Consider the following 18,712-nt stretch of genomic DNA (forward strand, 5'->3'; position numbering starts at 1 on the left):
ATGATATAGAAAAATTATTTTTGCCAGAATTCCAGCGATGACTGGTGCTGTTCAGAAGGGTTTGAGTGATGTGGTTGTGGCCAGCAGGGAAAAAAAAAGCAATCCCAAGTTGCCACAAAGAGTTGGGACCATAAATCCCATATGGGGAGCAGTTGTCAAAGAATATGCATCTTAGAAAGAAAAAAAAACCCACTCTGAAAGTGAGGCCTTAAATCCTGAGTGAGTTTGACAAGGATACAAAGTGTTTGATTTAACGGTGGTTTTACTTCACTGACTTTTGCATCTCAGTTTGAGGACCTACCTGGCTCCTCTTCTGCTTGCAGTCAGTTCCTCTCCTTGAGATCTCAGACATTTGGCACATGCCCCTGCATTTATTATTATTATTTATTATTATTACCTGCAGCATCTGAAAAATGATTCCATTCTTGTCCTTTTATGCTCCATTAAGTAGCATATGCACAGAGAGGCAGGCAACAGATTTACACTCAGCTCAGTTCTTGTTGGTCTGGGATTAATTTGGCATCTCTGAGTGAATCCAAAGCAAAGCTGAAGAACCAAGAGGGTCTCCCTGCTTGTGGAATCACACTTGTGCTGTAGAACTGGTCCCTCTGGCTTCTAGTAGAAATTGCTCCAGTGTTAGAAGACGGTTGAGATGCAGGTGGACTTTTAAGAAATTAATGAAAGGGGATTTTATTTTATTTTCTGTGTGCCAAAGAGCAAACTGAGCGTGTGGGTCAGCACAGAGGGCTGGATTGGTGGGCAGACTCAGGAGCTGGCCTGCTCTGCTAAATGTGTTGTTTCTCCACGCTGGAATGGAATTAAAGCACTTGTACAACAACCCCATTTTTGGCAAGTAGAGGCAGGAGTTGGAACCATTGCCCTTTTTGCTCTGCTCTCCATCCCACTGCTTTTGGCTTTCCAAAAGAAGAGAGAGGGTTGTGTCCAGGAGCATGGAGATGCTTCCCTGCCATGCTCAGACCTGGATTTAATTAGCTGCAGTCTGAGCATGAAAAGAGCAAAATCCAGTTTGGACGTGGCTGGGTCTGAGGAACAGGGATGCCATTCAGGGTGGCTACAGGAATCTGTCAGAGCTGGCACTGGGAAGGGCCTGGTAGGACACAGATGAAGGTTTACCCAGTGCTGAGCATGGATTGAGAGGTTTGGATGCCATTTCTCAACTGGAGGCAAAGCAGTGCTCAGTTCAGTATCATCAGCTCTGTCTCGTTGTAGGGAACGGTTTGGGTTGGAAGGGATCCTAAAGATCATCTCATTCCAACCTCCTAAACCAGGTCACTCCCTGCCCTGGGAGCTCTGGCTTCTCCACACTCTTCCTCCCAAGGCTCAGCAGCTCACTGGGCTGCCTGTTGTCCCTCTGGGAGTGCAAAATGCTGGGATTCCTTTCAGTCTTTCATCCCTGCATCCATCCCCACGGCACCAAAGAATGAGAGCTAAGAGCCGAGCAGGAAATTTCTTGGCACTGATGCCGCAGTTTGGTTTTCAAGGATGGATTCCAATCCCCCGGCAGATTGGTTGTGCAAATGTTGCTGCTAAACCTCCACTCTCGCCGGGTTTTGGAGGTTGTGTGCACGTCTGCAAGTGTTTGCAACCAATATTTACAATCTTGAGCAGCTGAAAAGCCCCAAATGCCGATGTCAGCACATTTTTTGTTAGGGGGATGTTCCAAAACTTAGAGCTGATCCAGAGAGCTCTGGCGAGGGGAGCTGCCAAGCTCTTTGTGCAGTATTTTAAAAGCTGATTTGCACAACATTTTAAAGTTGATTTGCTACCGCTGCTGCCTCCTGAGAAAGTCTAACGAAGGGCAAATTTTGCAAACCCCATTCCCCAGCCCTGACTGCTCACCTCGAACTTGAACAGCACTCTGGAGCTGTCAAGGGGTTTGAGTAACCATTTTGGTAATTGTTCCCTGCTTGGAACAAGAACTTTTAGGCTGCACCCTGGACTTGTTGCCTGGTATGTGGTAGAGGGGACTCTGTGCCAGGAAACCCCATGGCTCAGCCACTCTTGTGTGGTTCCCCTCTTTGCTCCCATCTTCTTCTTCCTGCCACCTCTCCCTATAAACTGGAGGTTTTCCCACTGATCAGTCTTATAAGGTGGTTGTGCAAATGGGTGAAACTGAGGTTGCCCCATTCCTGGAAGTGTTCAGGATGAGGTTGGATGGGTCTTTGAGTAACCTGGTCTAGTGGGAAGTGTCCCTGTCCATGGCAGGGGGGTTGGCACTAAATGTTCTTGAAGGTCCCTTCCAAGCCAAACCATTGTGCTATTCTGTGAAATCCCATTTCCCATTTCTGACCGATTTAATGGATTTACAGCTTCGTTTCCCTCCTGTTCTCCACCCTGCTGCTTTCCCTGTGCAGCCCAAGCCAGCCTGTTGTGGTGTTGCCTGCCCAGGAGACACTGAGACCCCTCAAGATTCCTCTTTTGCTGCTCTCCATGTTCCTGCTCCAAGGCTGGGTAGCCAGGTGGAGCTTCCCCACACTCACAGTCACCCACCTGAGGCTGCAGATCTCGGTGACCCAAATTCCACCTGATTCCAGTGATCCAGCCTCCGGATTTAACCCCTTGAATCCAGTGACTGAACAGGTAGAGAGGCAGGAAACCTGGAATAATCCTCCCATGAGAGCTCCTGCCTGTTCCTGCAGCCACCTGAGCTTTCAATCCCATCCAGAGCATGCCAAAACTCTTTAAAGGCCACTTAAAATCCATGGGCCATGAAGGGTTGGACTGTAAAATTGCAATTAGAACAGACAATTATCTGGTGACCATGTGCTTCCTCAAAGATGGAGCTGTCAAACAGTGCACTTGGAAGAGAAAAAAGAGGAAGAACCCTTGAGTGTTCATTCATTTGCATTTAGATGGATATTTAAGCTTGTACTATTAACAATGGATTTTTGATTTATTAATCCCAGCCCCTTTGAGTGACTGTGAGATTCATGGGTGGCACCTCTGCCTCTCTTTTCTCTTCCTCTTGCCCCCAACTCCTCATGCCATGAAATAGGAGGGGAGAAGATCAGGGACTAATTTCTGTTGTGTTGGGTGCTGTGAGTGTGATTAATGAGCTTAGCACGGGCTGGACAAATTGAAAGTTGAAATCAGAGAATGATTTGGGATTCTCTGGCTCTCCTCCAAGGGTATTCATCTGGAGTAATTATTGGCTGCTTAGCCCTGATGAAGTGAAAACCCAGGCAGGATCTGGTCTCCTGCTCCCTCCTTGTCCTGCTGGGACAGGAGAGGAGTTGATAAATGCAGCCATGGATGTGTATTCATGTGCTTGAGCATCACCAGAGTTGTATTTTTCTCCTGCCTTGCCCTGGTGCACTACTGGGATTTTATTTGGCAATGGGAACAGGGAGACAGGGCCAAGGTGTGTTATTGGTGGTGACAGCATCACTTCATGTGTCTTTACACCTCCCTGAAAGGACGTTTTATTGAGGTTGGGGTCAGTCTCTTCTCCCAGGTAACAAGAGACAGGACAAGAGGAAACGGCCTCAAGATGCACCAGTGGAGGTTTAGATTGGATGTTAGGAAAAAATTCTTCACTGGCAAGGTGGTCAGGCTTTGGAACAGGCTGCACATGGAAGTGGTGAAGTCACCACCCTGGGAGTGTCCAAAAAATGTGCAGATGTGGCACTTAGGGATGAGGTTTAGTGGTGAATGTGGCAATGCTGGGTGAAGAGTTGGGCTTGATGATCTTTTCCAGCCTTAACAATTCCATGATTCTGTAGCTGCAGAATCAAGCAGGTTTAGATTGGATTTTAGGAAAAAGTCCTTTACTGTGAGGGTGGTGTTGGAACCCTGGAGACTGGGATGCTCAGAGAAGCTGTAGATGTCCCATCTCTGGAAGTGTCCAAGGCCAGGTTGGACAGGGCTTGGAGTAACCTGGGGTAGTGGAAGGTGTCCCTGCCCATGGCAGGGCGGTGGAATGAGATGATCTTTAAGGTCCCTTCCAACCCAAACCATTCTGTGATCCTCTGAAGCATCTGGAGAGGGAACTTGGGATCAGGCTGCCACAGGTGAGCACTAATTGTCCCCTCCTCGGTGACAGCAGGGACCAAGCCAGCTGAGAGCTTGTGTTTTAGCCCCTGGTGCAGGAGAGAAAATCAGGCCATGCAGGTGTGAAATCCATCCCCAGACAGACAAAGAGTGAGATCCAGCAAATCTGCATCTCCAGGGGAACCCTCATCCCACAGGGAATGCCTGGCTCCATCAAGCACCTCCTCTGCTCCTCTGTCTCATTACAATAATGAAGCATTATAATAACCAGGCATTACAATAACTGATCTTAAGAGGCCTTTCCCAACCTTCCAAAATATTTGCATAAAAGCTTTTGTGCTATTGGAAGAGAAAGCACCTCGGTAATCTGTGGTTTTAATTCAAGGACACCCTTGGCTTCCCTTGGGAAAGATCATCTGTTCCAGTAATTAAAGCCTTTCACCTACCTGACTTGGGAAATGCAAACCTGGCTGTTTAGGAAGGTGACCTGTGCGAGCAAGGTTAGGCTGGGAGAACAAAACAAACACTGCCTCAGCTCTGGGGTGAGCTGAAATCACTTGGAAACTTGTGGTGTCCTAAAATACAGCTCCCAGAGGCTGAGGACAGTCCTGCTCATGGGATCTTTTCAGACAGGAACTGAGGGGTAGGGTGTGGGTTGGTCCTGGAGGTGGTCACGCAGAGCCACAAGCCACAGGGAGAGTTTTGTAGTGTCAGAGTAAGTTTTTGGGGGGTGTTTTTGTTTGTTTGTTTTATCTGGAACAACTCAGAGGAGCACCCAAAATATCCTAGAAGGAGGAATTGTTTGTATAATTTATTCATGGGGCAATTGTACTCTTTGGTGTTTATGGTCCAGCCACCCCATGAATCTTGAAGTGCAGCTGCTTTGCCTGAAATTCCTGGTTTTTGGGTGGGATATCCATTTTCTAATCAGCAGAATCCACAGCTGTCTGAATTCCTGACTGCATGTCCTACAGGATTACAAGTCCTTGGAAGGCAGCACAAGGAGCAGGACACGGTGTGAGCTCCATGGGCTTCACGCTACTTGTTGACAGAAAAAGGCATTAAGTTTTCTTTCCTGTGCTTTTTGGGGCTTTTTGTGATCCCAGCCTTGCTGTTCTGATTCCCTCTGGAGGGCAGGTACAGCTCCCTTTGTTCCTCTACTCCCCACCACCAGAAAAGCATCACACAGGAGCTGTCTTATCTCTGGCATCCCATGGAATCATTTTGCTCATCACATCAAATTAATCCATCTCTCAGCACCTGTCTTTTGAAGAAAAGCTTCCTAAAGTCAAGGAACAGCTTCTCTTCTCCCGTCTTTGTCACCCAACACATTAATGACCCTGCCAGAGCAGTAGATCAGGCAGTCACAGAGCTGCAGATCAGCCTGTCTGTGCTGGCAGAGATAAACAAGTCCCCCCAGACACAGACTCTTCACAGAGGACAGAATGGTTTGGGTTGAGAGGGACCTTAAAGATCATCGAGTTCCACCTCCCTGCCGTGGGCAGGGACACCTGCCACTATCCCAGGCTGCTCCAAGCCATGTCCAACTTCGTCTTGGACATTTCCAGGGATCCAAGGGCAGCCACAGCTTCTCTGGGCAACCTGTGCCAGGGCCTCAGCACCCTCACAGCCAAGAATTTCCTCCCAAAATCTATTATAAACCTACCCTTCTTCAGCCTAAAGCCATTCCCCTTTGTCCCATCACTCCATTCCTTGTCCCAAGTGCCTCTCCAGCTCTCTTGGAGCCCCTTTAGGCACTGGAAGGGGCTCTAGGGTCTCCTTGAAGCTTTCTTTTTTCCACCCTGAACACCCCCAGCTCTCCCAGCCTGGCTCCAGAGAAGAGGGGCTCCATCCCCGATCATCTTTGTGGTCTCCTCCGGAATCTCTCCAGCAGCTCCACATCCCTCTGATGTTGGAGGCCTTGGAGCTGGACACAGCCCAGGAAGGGTCTCACAGGAGCAGAGCAGAGGGACAGAATCACCTCCCTCAACCTGCTGGCCTGTTAAAATCCCAAAGCCCTATGAAAAGTCAGTGCACTGCTCTCCCCTTTGGACCTATTAATAGCATCTCATACATTAATTTTATATGAATTATATATTATATATATATTTTACTGCAACTCCCCAGCGGTGGGGGAGCAGCACTGCCCTTCATATGACCCCATGCAGGGTGTCTGTGCTGGTGTTTGCCAGTCCCCCTGTTCCAGCTCCATCACCCTTAGTCCGTTTAATTCCCCACATCTTCAGCTGCAAATCCTGCCTTTCCCAACTGCTCCTGTGGATTGGTGAGGGGATGTCAGCGAGGGAAGAAAGCATCGTGCTTGCAAAGCCCGGCTACACAGGGCCATGCAGGGAGGTTAATCTGAATATTCCTATTAGTTCCCCTGTGTTAAACCCAGTTAAAAGTATCCCTTAATTCAGCCTGTCTGACTGCACTCGCAATGTGCAACCAGGCAGACGGAATTATGGTCCCAGGAGCCTTTTTTTAGCCATAGATGAGAGCAGACAAAACAGGGCAATGCAGTGAAACCCAGTCACACCTCCAGAGCCTGAGGATTTATCCCTGCTCAGCCTGGGCACTGGGGCTGCTGGAAACACAAAGAAGAACAGATTCCAGGGGGATGATGTTTTTCCAGACACCTCCCTTGTTAAAAGGACACCTTTTCCTGGGAGTCGTTTCCTGGATTCCAGCTGTTGCAGGAAAGAGGTGGCCAATTCTGGCAGCACAAAGCAGCAGAGCACAGGGCTGTGTCCATCCCTGTTTGGGAGAGGAGTTAAACTCCTTTGCCCTTTGCTGAGCTGCTTCCCAGTGGCCAGAACTGTCCATGGAATTGGGAAAGCAGGTGCTGGCTTATTGTCCAGTGCCTTTCACAGCACAGGATGCAGGAGAAGCTGAGCAGTAGAACGCAGGGCTTCTGCTGCCTGCCAGCAGAGCAGGGTTTAATGGCTCTTGACAGAAGGGAAAAGGGGGAGAGCACAGAGGATTCAGAGGCTCTGAATCAAATCCTCCCTTGTTTCCCTTGCAAAGGGGTCAGGAATACGGGTGGAATAAATGAATTCCCTCTACAGACCTGGCAGAAGCCAGGCACTGACACCTGGAGGATGCTCCCACTGGGAAGGGGCTTTGGGTTCAGTGACACAACTTCCAACCTCAGCTCAGTGCTGAGGGTGAGAGCTGGAGCCTCCTGAGGTTCGGGATGGTTTCTGTGTTCACATGTGTTTGTGCTGTGTATTCAGAAAAAAAAACCCAAACAAGCACCAGGAGCAGCTGAGAGAGCTGGGAAAGGGGCTCAGCCTGGAGAAAAGGAGGCCCAGGGGGGACTTTCTGGCTCTCCACAACTCCCTGACAGGAGGGTGCAGCCAGGTCAGGGTCAGTCTCTTCTCCCAGGTAACAAGCAAGAGGAAAGAGCCTCAAGTCACACCAGGAGAGGTTTAGATTGGATATTAGGGAAAATTACTTCATGGAAAGAGTGGTCACACCCTGGAACAGGCAGCCCAGGGAGGTGGTTGAGTCACCATCCCTGGAGGGATTTAAAAGATGCACAGATGTGGCACTTGGGGATGAGGTTTAGTGGTGAACACAGCAGTGCTGTGTGGGGATCTGTTAATCCCTTGCTTTTCCTATTTCACACGTTCCCCCTGTTCCCTGCCCTAGCCCTGGCCACTCCCTCGGTTTCTCCCTATTTGCTCCTGTCCCCCAACGCCACCCCGGGACCACCCCTGAGCCCCTGACAAAACCACCCTGCACCCAGACCACGTTGTCTCTCTACCTCTGAACATCACGGGGACAAGATGTGATTAAAGCCATCTCAAACCCTCATGAGAGACCCTTCTCACCTCCTTTCCCATCCACTGCATTGTAACGCTGCTGGCTGCCGGAGCCGGATTGCAGGGCTGTCCGAAATGGACTCCGGGATGCGATTAATGGCACGGCCCTAGGAAACCCTCGCTGAGCTCTCAGGGAGCAGCAGCCTGCTAGGCTGAGTCCAGTGGTTACAACAGTACTGGGTCAAGAGTTGGGCTCGAGGATCTTTTCCAACCAACAATTCCATGACTCTGGGGCTGGCTTGTCTTCCCGGCATCCCTGCCAGCTCTCCTGGAGCCATCTTCATGGCCATGCCAGGCTTCTGAGAGATTTCGGTGGCTCATGGTGAAAATCCAGCTTGACTTCCCAGGTTGCAGGAGGCTGTAATAACACAACCCAGGCATCTGCGTGTGCTGGTGGAGAGCTTTGGATCACAGCTCCAGGCTTTGAAGTGTGAGGGAAAAAGGCAGGCTGGGGAAATCTGCTGCCTGCTTTTGGTGTGCTCCAACTCCAGTGACTCAACAGCCAACAGGGTGCAGCTTTGAACCAGCTTCAAGGCAGGCTCAGGTGCACGGAGCAGACACAAAGAGCTGCACCAGCAGAACGCTCTGCACCCTCTGTGTGTGAAATTCAGAGTGGAGTCACTTTATCTCCATGTGTTTCTTTGCTGATTGATTTTATTCTCTTTAGGAGAACAAGAAACTCTGTCTGGGTACAGAGCACCCCTTCCCAAATGGTTGTGTCTCTAAACCTGGAGATCTTGCCAGCTCTGTATCCTCTGGAATATTGGCTTTGCTGGGAGCTGAGGGCTCCAGAGCAGCCTGTGCATGATTTGAGGAAGGTGTGTTATGACCACAAGTGTCTCAGGACCAGGGCTGGACAAAGCCCAAACCATAGGCACTAGGTATTTAAGCAGGTGATGTTTTATGTGTCTTTGTTAAGGACACAAGAAGAAGTTTCTCCACCAGGATTTTTTGCTCAACTTCCTTGCAAGACAGAGGCAAGTTCAGAAGAACTTCTTAAAATGCCTCATTTTTTAATGAATCCATGAACTCCAGGCCAAGAACACAGCAGTACCCACCACAACCAAAATAAATTAATATTTCTCAGATTTCATGACAGAATCACAGAATGGTTTGAGTTGGAAGGGATCTTCAAGATCATCCCATTCCAAACCCCTGTCACGGGCAGGGACACCTCCCACTGTTCCAGGCTGCTCCAAGCCCCGTCCAATCTGGTCTTGAGCACTTCCAGGGATGGGAACCCACAGCTTCTCTGGGCAGCCTGTGCCAAGGCCTCCTCACCCTCCCAGGGAAGAATTTCTCCCTAATGTCTAATTTTATCTATTTTGTCCATTCCAGTCCCAGGCACCTCACTCTCATGATGGGATTCCAGGGGAAATGGTCAGGGTGCAGGTTCTTGAGTTCATGCCATTGCTCAAAGGTGATGGACTGGCAGGATGGACAGGACAGGATGGACTGGTAGGAGACTGGACAAGGTAGGACTGATGGATGTGGTGGAAAAGGTTCAAGAACTGGCACACTGTGAATAAAGATGGGGAAAGTTTGCCCCTATTTTAAAGAGGAGGAAAGGACTTGTGTTCATTTTCACCTGACTGCTTGTGCACCGTGCTAGAAGATGAAATGTTCTACTAAAAAGCAGCAAAAAGAGGCCGCAGTGCCCAGAATGCAGCCCTTGTCTAATGATGAACTTTCTGTGTGTCTGGGCAAATCAGTGTAAGCTTCGTGCCTCAGTTTTCCCTGAGCCTGCTGTGCTAAATAACATCAGACAGCTTCTTGAAATGTCAGGAAATCTGGGGCTGAGTAGCTTCTTTTAATAAGCAAAAATAAGTATTTCTATTTATCACTGAGAACTGGTTACCTAAAGGTGAGCTTGATGGTCAGTCTGGTCACCCAGAGGAGCTCTCATCATGTTTTTTGTTTTGTGTGGGCAGCAGGGAGTGTCACCACGTGAATTTTAGTCTTCACGAGGTGGAATGAGGAGACTCAGGGCCATCACTGTGAGATCGCTCACGTGAGGGCATGAGACACCAACCTGTGCATCCCACCTGAGCTCTCTGTGGCCTCTCAGCCCCATGGCAGAGAGGATTAGGAAATCCATGGAATATCCAGCCTTCTCTGACAGCCAGCTTGATGTGGAGCAGGACAGATTCTCCCAGTGGCTCTCCTGGAAGGCGATGAGCAAAACTCCCGGAGAAGACGAATCTTCTGTGCCCTGACCATCAGATTTATTTGGATGCACTTTAACCCTCAGCCAGAAAAATAACGGATGCAGCGACGTCAGAAAGTCCAATTTCTTGGAATAGAAGCATTTTCAGACTTGTCAAGGCTCTTTCCAGGGCTTTGCAAATCCTTTAATTCAATTACAGCGCTGACCAGTTGGAAGATGTGTGTTCATCTCCCAGAGCTCCCTTCTGCTTCAGGCCAGAGCTGCGTCTCCAGGGGGTTTAATGTGGATGTGAAATGTTGGTGGGATGTCAGGAAAGGATTTGCTGCTTGACTCTGAGGGAATAAATTCACCCTCTGCCAGAGCCTGGTGCATGGCAGGGTGAGGGTGGTGAGGCACAGGTTGTGCAGAGAAGCTGTGGCTGTCCCATCCCTGGAAGTGTCCAAGACCAGGCTGGACAGGGCTTGGAGCAACCTGGGATAGCAGAAGGTGTCCCTGCCCATGGCAGGGATTGGAACAAAATGATCTTTAAGGTCCCTTCCAACCCAAACCACTCTATGATTTTATAAGGGTGGACCAAAGCCTGACCCAGCAAGAACCTCAATCTTCCCAGGTTTGAGGAGAGCCTTTCTTGCTGCTGAGGATGGAAGTGCAGGCAGCAAAATGGGTGGGAAGCACACCAGTCCCTCTCATTTTTGGGTGGTGGATCCAATCCACCACCAGTCAGGCAAGGAGACAAAAATGGAAAGGGTCATAATTGCACTGATGACTGATGGGCTGTCCCCAGAACCGGAACTGTGTCATTTGCAGGTAGGGAAGGAGAAACCCAGGGAATGATTTATCCACCATCACCCAGGAGGAGCAGAGCAGAGCCACAACTCAGCTCTCCTGCCCTCTCTCACAGCTCTGCCCATGGCTCTGAATAAAAGTTAACTGTGGTCTGTACTGGGAGAAGAGGGGCCCAGAGGAGCTGGGATCCAGGAGAATGCCATTCATTTCGAGCTGTGGTTACTTATTTAATGGTGCACAGAGCTCATATGTCAAATCTGAAGGAATGCTGAGCATCCTTCAAACCTCAGCAAGGCTCCTGACAGCTTCAGGGGCACTGCACAGGATCATCCCAGGGATTATCAACATCCATGTGATTTTTTCACCCCTAATCTGAGGCTGTGGCCTGGGCAAAGGGCTGCTGCAGGTTCTTTGGGGTATCTTTGGCTTTGATCTTCCATACACAAGTTGAAGGTGCAGTGATGTATCACTGCCGCTGGGAATTGTGTTCAGACAGATCCTTTCCAGTCCTGGTATCCCATGTATTGGTCAAAACTGTGCTGGAGAGCTTCCTGACATTTACCAGCGTGTTCCAAGGGCCTTGCACCTCTGCAGCTGAAGAATGATTTTCCCACCCAGGATCCTGCAAGAATATCGGACACAGGGAGCTCCCTCTGCTCTCCTCGTGTTGTTCCACATGCAGAAGCTCTGGAGACAACTTCTTTCTTGAAGCTGCCTGGATTGTAGGAATGGAATGGAATGGAATGGAATGGAATGGAATGGAATGGAATGGAATGGAATAGAATAGGATAAAATAGAATAGAATAGAATAGAATAGAATAGAATAGAATAGAATAGAATAGAATAGAATAGGAGTTTTCAGTTAAAAGGGACTTAAAACAATCATTAACTCCAACTGCCCAACCAGTTCAGGGCTGTCCAAAAGTTATTAAGAGGGTTTTCCAAATCCCTCTCAAACACTGACAGGTGTGGGCCACTGGCCACCTCTCTGGGAAGCCTTTTCCAATGTTTGACTGCCCTCTGTGTAAAGAAATGCTTCCTAAAATCCAGTCTGAAGTGATGGTGAGGTGCATTCCACCACGGTGTTCCCAGGAATATCCTGTTTGTGGGACAAAAATGGTTTTGTTTTTTTTTCCAGGTAGCTATAAAAAGAACTCCCCCTCTCCACCCCCGCTTCTGGAGGGCTGCTGTGTTTGTCTCCACTCAGGCATCAGCACCTCACAAGTGTTGTTGGAAACGGTATCACAGCACCGGGCACTTCCCTGCTTCCCGGCTCATTCCTACCCAACTCGTTCAGTTTACAAGTGCAAAAGATGCTGTTGCTAATTGCCAGCTCTGCCAGCTCCTCCTGGGATCTGGGAGGTAGCTGAGGCTGTCCTGCCTGGTGTCTCTCCAGTCTCTGCAGTCTGTGAACCAGGACTTACATGACTCCTATTACTGTCATGCCCGAGCATTTCACAGCTTTCGAAGTGCTGTTATTGCAACTGGAGCTGAACAACAACAACAACAAAAAAATCTCCTTTTCTAGGTCACTTACAGCTCTGAATTTTCTTTTAAATTTGCCTTTACCCAGATTAGTGTTTTTGGAGGGTTTAGGAAGGCGCAGTGTTGGTCCAATGACAAGTGTCACTTTGCTTTGGAGGCTTTCAGCTGAGAGACGGCCTCAAAATGCAGCAGAACTGACAGGAACTCTCAGAACATTTTCTGCTGCTCTGAAGTGGGAGCAACATGGGGACCTGCTCTCAGGTCCCCTGAACAAGGAGCATTTATTTTTGTCCTCCTGGCCTCCCTCCCTCCCCAGAAAAGCTTTCAGTAGAGGTGGCCTGGGAGCCCCCAGCTTGTGAGCGGTGCTCCTTCACTCTGACACTGCTTGTCATCTCAGGAAAGAAAGGAAGATCAAACAGGAGGATAGAGTGGGAGCTGTCACATCCACTGTACTTTTCCTGCTCAATTCTGTTACCCTTGGGCAGGTGAAGGCTGGGACCAGCAGCTTCATCCCTTTGGTCCTAACCTACCTGTCTGCTCTCTGCTCAGGCTGTGTGGATGACCTTGATTCACGAGCCAGCAACGTTGGCAGGGACATTTCGCAGGGCTTGGGGAGAAAACAGCCAGATTTACACCTTAGCACTGTGGTTTCCAAGCTTTCTTTCTTTCAGGACCCCTGAGTGTCAAACTAAATGTTCTGATCAACCTTCTCCACACACTTGGACCCCCTTTGATTTCCAGACTCTCAGTCTCTCTCCCCAACTTGTTCTGCTTCCTTGGTGGCTCCAGAAAGTTTCTTCTCTGCAAAATCTCCACTGTTTATTCCTTTATTCCTTATTCCAATGCTTATCTGCTTCCCTTCTCTGGACATTCCCCTCCACCCACCTTTCCAGCTGGGATGGAAGGAGCTGCAGCAGCAGGAATCTCCCCTTTCCCACCCTCTGCAATCTGATCTCCTTTGGAGACTCCTGGCTCCAGGTGCCAGCTTGGCTTTCTGAGAAAGAACCCTGGAAATGAGCAGTCCTGAGCCTGAGGACAAAAGCTTCCTGCTGGGATTCTGCATTTCATCTGTGCTGGTGATACTGGCTGGCTTTATCCCCGTGTTCCCTGCCTCCCCTGGGCCCTGGGAAAGAGAGTGCCAGGAGGGTTGAGTGCATTCAGTTGTTATAGGCTTAATCCATGAGATATCAGTGAGTCTCAGGGGGACTTCTGAATTTCCCAGCTTGGGAGCTATAGACCCGATCCTGACCCCTGCATCACAAGCCTTTGAGCGGCAGGAGCTGGTTCTCCCTCTGGAAGGACGTTGAAACGTGGAAGCAGAGCCCAGGGAATCTGCTCAGGTCTGCGGGAGGTGCAGAGGCAGGGCTGGAGTGATCGCCCTGCCAAGGGAGGAGGCAGAGATAGATGTGTTTGGCACTGGTTTATGTGCATTTTATTGCTGGGCATGTTGGGGGGGTGGATGGGCAGGAAATAAAGGACATTTCACCCCTAGGACTGTGCCTGCTGCTGCACCATCAGCAATTCCTGCAAGGAAGGCCATTCCTGGTGCTGCAAACCCCAGCCAGGACAGCAGAGACATTTTTCAGTAAAAATTGCTTCAGCCAGCACAATCATCACTGGTGCTGCCTTGTAATTGGCAGGTATTTAATTAGCTGAGGAATATTCCACATCTTCTCACTAAGTGGGAAGTCAGAAAGTCCCTTTGGGATGAATGCTCTCCCAGACCTGTCACTGCACCTCAGCTGAGCCTCAGCACGTAAAGCACAGCAGGCAGCTGAGTGCGAGTTTGCACAGATGCTGCAACATCTGTCCAATTTGGGCAAGGTGGGTGGCTGAAGGTAGGGGTGCCACTGAAAGTGGGAATGGAGCGGAGGGGAATGGAATGGAATGGAATGGAAAGGAAAGGAAAGGAAAGGAAAGGAAAGGAAAGGAAAGGAAAGGAAAGGAAAGGAAAGGAAAGGAAAGGAAAGGAAAGGAAAGGAAAGGAAAGGAAAGGAAAGGAAAGGAATGGAAAGGAAAGGAAAGGAAAGGAAAGGAAAGGAAAGGAAAGGAAAGGAAAGGAAAGGAAAGGAAAGGAAAGGAAAGGAAAGGAAAGGAAAGGAAAGGAAAGGAAAGGAAAGGAAAGGAAAGGAAAGGAAAGGAAAGGAAAGGAAAGGAAAGGAAAGGAAAGGAAAGGAAAGGAAAGGAAAGGAAAGGAAAGGAAAGGAAAGGAAAGGAAAGGAAAGGAAAGGAAAGGAAAGGAAAGGAAAGGAAAGGAAAGGAAAGGAAAGGAAAGGAAAGGAAAGGAGTGGAATGAAATTAGAATAGAATAGAATAGAATAGAATAAGAGATCGAGATCGAGATAGAATAGAACAAAAGCTAAGTCCACTGCCTGGGTTTTTTAGGGAACACTCTGTCATTTCTGCTTCCAGGTGTACAGAGATACAGCAGGATGGGGAGGAGGAGGACAAAGCTTAATGAAGAAATATTGCTGGGAGTAGAGAGGTTTCCACTGGCCAGTATCTCTGCAAGATGTTTTCATAAGCAGAAAGTGGCTTTAAAAGGCTTTGATAGCAATCCCTCTTTGCATGAGCTCCAGAGGGCTGGCAGAGGGTTTGGGTACCAGTGTGGCTTTGGTTAAATACATTTGCAGGAGCAAAGCTGGGAAATGCCTCCCCCTCCTTCCCCGTGACCTGCTTTCCTGAGAAAAGCACAAGCAGATCCATGTCGCTCCACTCAGCACCTGCTCCTTATTCCTGCTCCTTGCAAAATCCTGGGGTGCTGCGTCTCCACGCCTTTCCTCACAGACATCCATGGCAGGGAAAAGCAGGAATTAGAGCAGACCCAACCACAGTCATGCAGTCCACATAAAACCACCGGGATTGCATGGCAGGGAAATCTTCCTGCAGGAAAACCTCTGCCAGCTTTGCAGGTCTGGAGCTTGATTTGTGTTTGCAGCTCCTGCCCGTGCAGGCTGCAGAAGAGAAGTTTGCTCTGCTGCTTTCTAGCTTCACTACAATCCTCAGCTTTGCTGCCAGTGGCTCCCTGCACCCCTGACTCCCTGCATCCCTGCATCCTCACAGCTGCCAGGCAGTGACAAGGTACCATTCCCAGTAGCTTGGCTCAGAGCTGAATCCAGCTGCCTCATTGCCACTCTGTTCCCACTCCTCCCGAGGGATCTCACCCTCTCCCTCTGATCCATCCGGGCCCTGCCCACCAGGGAGTTGTTTACATCGACCCCCCTGGTGAGAAAACATCAGATCAGCCCCCAGGAGGGCTGGGAATGGCTTGTTCAAGGGGAGGAGGCAGCGCGATCTTAAACATCAGCATTTATTTATTAGTGTTTATTTAGCCACGACTGCGCCAGCCCCCTCACTGCATCAGCATCAGCTCCATTTCCCACAGGTTTCCTCCCCTCCTGCAAATGTAAATCCAAAGCAAAACCTCTGGATTCCTTTCTACACCCACATCAGTAAGGGCAGGAATCACACTGGTCCCGTCAGGGTGGGTTTTTGCCGTTTGCTTTGCATTTTATTTGCCCCCTCCCCTCCCAAAACTTGTAATGAAGCAGCATTTCATGTGACAGGACATTTGTGGCTGCTCCAGGCACAGCACAGCAATGAGGAGGAGGTGCAGCATCCCTGATCCAGGATCCAAGTGACCTTCAGGAGCAGGCAGATGTTGCTTTCCAAAATTCGAGCTGGGAAGGAGGGAGGCATTCCATGCGTTCAAGGAGCTGCCAGCTCTGCTTCACTTGGCTGCTCTGCTCCCATGAAACGCTCATTTCGTGGAGTGCAGAGGAAAAGGAGGCCAAAGGGAAAGGAAGGAGCAATGGAAAGCAGTGGCAGGGAAAACGTGCAGCGAGCTGAGCTCACACTGATTAAACCTTCTCATCTTGAGAGCAGCATCCCCATGTCCAGGTGTGGGTGTGTACCTGTGCTGTCCTACTCTCACCCGGCTCCCTGAATTCCTAATCAATCCTCGAGCCTGGCTCAGAGCTCTCTGATGTCCAGCTGGAGGTTTGAAGTGCATGTTGAGCTTGATTTTGGTGTTTCCCTCAGGTTCTGGTCAGAGGACAATTGTGCTGAGACCAGCAAGGTTCAAGGCTGTGTTTGTCCCAGGAGAAGGATTGTACCATAAGGGACAGGTTGACACAGCCAGGTCATGGCTGCTCCATCCCTGGAAGTGTCCAAGGTCAGGCTGGATGTGGCTTTGAGCAATCTGGTCTAATTTGGTCATTGCTCATTACAAGGAGCTTTAAATATCCCTTCCAACCCAAACCATTCCATGTTTCTTTTGCGGGTGCTCCTAAGTCCGTATCACCCAGGAGAGTCTCATCAGAATGAAAAAAACACCTCAGGGTTTTGAATAACTGAACCTCACAACCCCCATCCAGTTCCTCCACCCCCCTCACTCTCCCAGGAACTGGGTTTTTGGATGCTCCAGCAGAAAATGTGAGTTGCTGGTGCTAAAAGGAGGTAGCAATGCATGAGAGACCTTTCTCCCGGAGATCCTGAAGTGGGAATGTGCAGCGGTGCAAACACCTGATGTGCCATGATGGGATGAGGATCCTCTGCTCTCAGGGCTGGAGCCGAGGGGTGAACCTGCTCCACCTGCTCCACTTTTATGGGGACGTTGGCTGAGCTGTCTCTTGCTTGGGGCTGGGAAGAAGCAGGTGGGAAAGGGGCACTCCCCCATTGAGCTCACCCACCACTCCTTTGGAGATGAATTAGGAAATGCTCAGTGAGCAGACAGCCCCAAAGGGCTCAGCAGCTCCCCTGGATTCAGAATGATTTGAAAATACCCCCAGAATTTATCTGCACAGTGCCAAACCCTTCTCAAATGACTGCTTGCATCCCCTCTCCCTTACCCCAGTGCAGGGCTTTCAATTTTTTAGGGTGATTGCCTTTCCTTTGCTTTTAATTCCCCTTCTCAGCTGGAAACACCAGAGCGTGAAGCCATCCAGAGTTCTTAGGTCCAGATATCTCTGTTATTGTGACCCAGCTGCATCTGTGAAAACTTTGTTCTTAGGAGCTTTGTGTGGGTTTTGCTAAATGCATTGAAGCAATTTGTACTTTTAAAGGGCCACATCTCCATCTTGGTTACGGTTAATCTTTAATCCAGTATCTTCATCTTTGCCTGCAGCACCCTAATTTGGCTTCTTGATTTAATTTCTTTTACCGTCTGCTACCTCCTCCCACTCCTAGCCCCTCTGTCATCCGCCTGATTTATTTTCCTTTGTCTCTTTATCCTCTAGCCCTGTGCTCAGCCATTAAAATGTTCTGATTTAGGTTTCTGAGAAGCAGCATACCCTGGAGCTGGGCTTTTGGTAGCGGGAGAGCCATCCTTCTTCCCAGCCTGGCCCTGGGGCCTCCTGTACTCTCAGAGACAGGGCCGGGATGTTGGCAGCACTGTTTGTTTGCTCTTTTGGGAAGTGCTGTTTAGAGGTAGACAGGAGGCAATCTGCCTGTGTCTTCATCCCTGACTTTGCCATGGAAAGCTGGGAAGAACATCGAGATAGGTATTTCAAAGAGGGGGAGGCTGAAAAACAGAGGGCACAAGGGACAGGAGATCTGGCTGTTCAGAGCTAGCAACAAACTTCCATCTCCCTCTGATGCCTTTTCCTGGTTTTAATATCAAGAATCATACACAGTTAGAAGGGGAAAAGGGATTTTAACTTTTGTATTTATTTTAAGGATCCTTAGGTGCACATGTCCAGGTCATATGCACCAAAATGCACCCCGCAAAAAATGCCCACCCCAAAAAGATCTGATATATCATTATAGGTGTTACTAATTAGCACATCTATCAAAGATTCCTCAATGAGAGGCTCAAGTGAGCCCCCCTCCCCAAGGAGCCTTCCCCTGGATGGTTCTATCTTGGTTTACAGAATGTGTCCTGGAGAGGACCTTGGGGTCTGGGGCACACTGATCCCTAGCTACGAAGCTTCTAAAATGTTGAGTCTCTCAGCTTGACAAACAAGTCCAAGAATGTAGGCAAAAAGCACTAGGAATACAGAAGTTGTAAAAAGGTATAACAGGGGTATAAAAGAAAAGGCAAAAAAATCTTCATGGCATCACCTCTCTCAGCCCCATGCACCAGAGATTTTGGGTTCAGAATCCACAGGTGAACAATCCCACTGCCCATTGCCAGGGTTTGGTGTGAGCAACCATGGAGTGATGGTTGTGGTCATCTCAATCCTTCTGCTCCCCTGAGCTCTGGCTGAGGGCTGGTTTGGGGGCTCTGAGGGGCTTTAGCTTCTGTTGGGGTCATCCAAGGAGTTGGAAGTGCTGAGCAGTGAACAGGACATGTGAAACACTTTTTTTCCCAGGTGTTTGCATTGCTCTCCCAGCCTTTAATCCAAGTGCAATTGTACATCCTTGAGCAGCCAAAGGGAGCGTTTCCAGCTCATTCACTGCTGGCTGCAATGTCCTACATTTCTACTGGCACCTGCTA

At 49.3% G+C, this 18,712-nt stretch overlaps 1 protein-coding gene across 1 annotated transcript in view; it reads left to right on the forward strand.

Annotated features, from left to right (window-relative positions):
* ADGRB1 (adhesion G protein-coupled receptor B1) overlaps positions 1-18,712 on the forward strand; it is a gene marked incomplete at both ends in the record, with an annotated part of 200,630 nt that overhangs the window by 84,895 nt on the left and 97,023 nt on the right. The gene's annotated exons all lie outside the window — the stretch shown is intronic.

The sequence above is a fragment of the Coloeus monedula genome (assembly GCF_965178545.1).
Source record: "Coloeus monedula genome assembly, chromosome: 1".
In the NCBI taxonomy this organism is placed as follows: Eukaryota; Metazoa; Chordata; class Aves; order Passeriformes; family Corvidae; genus Coloeus; species Coloeus monedula.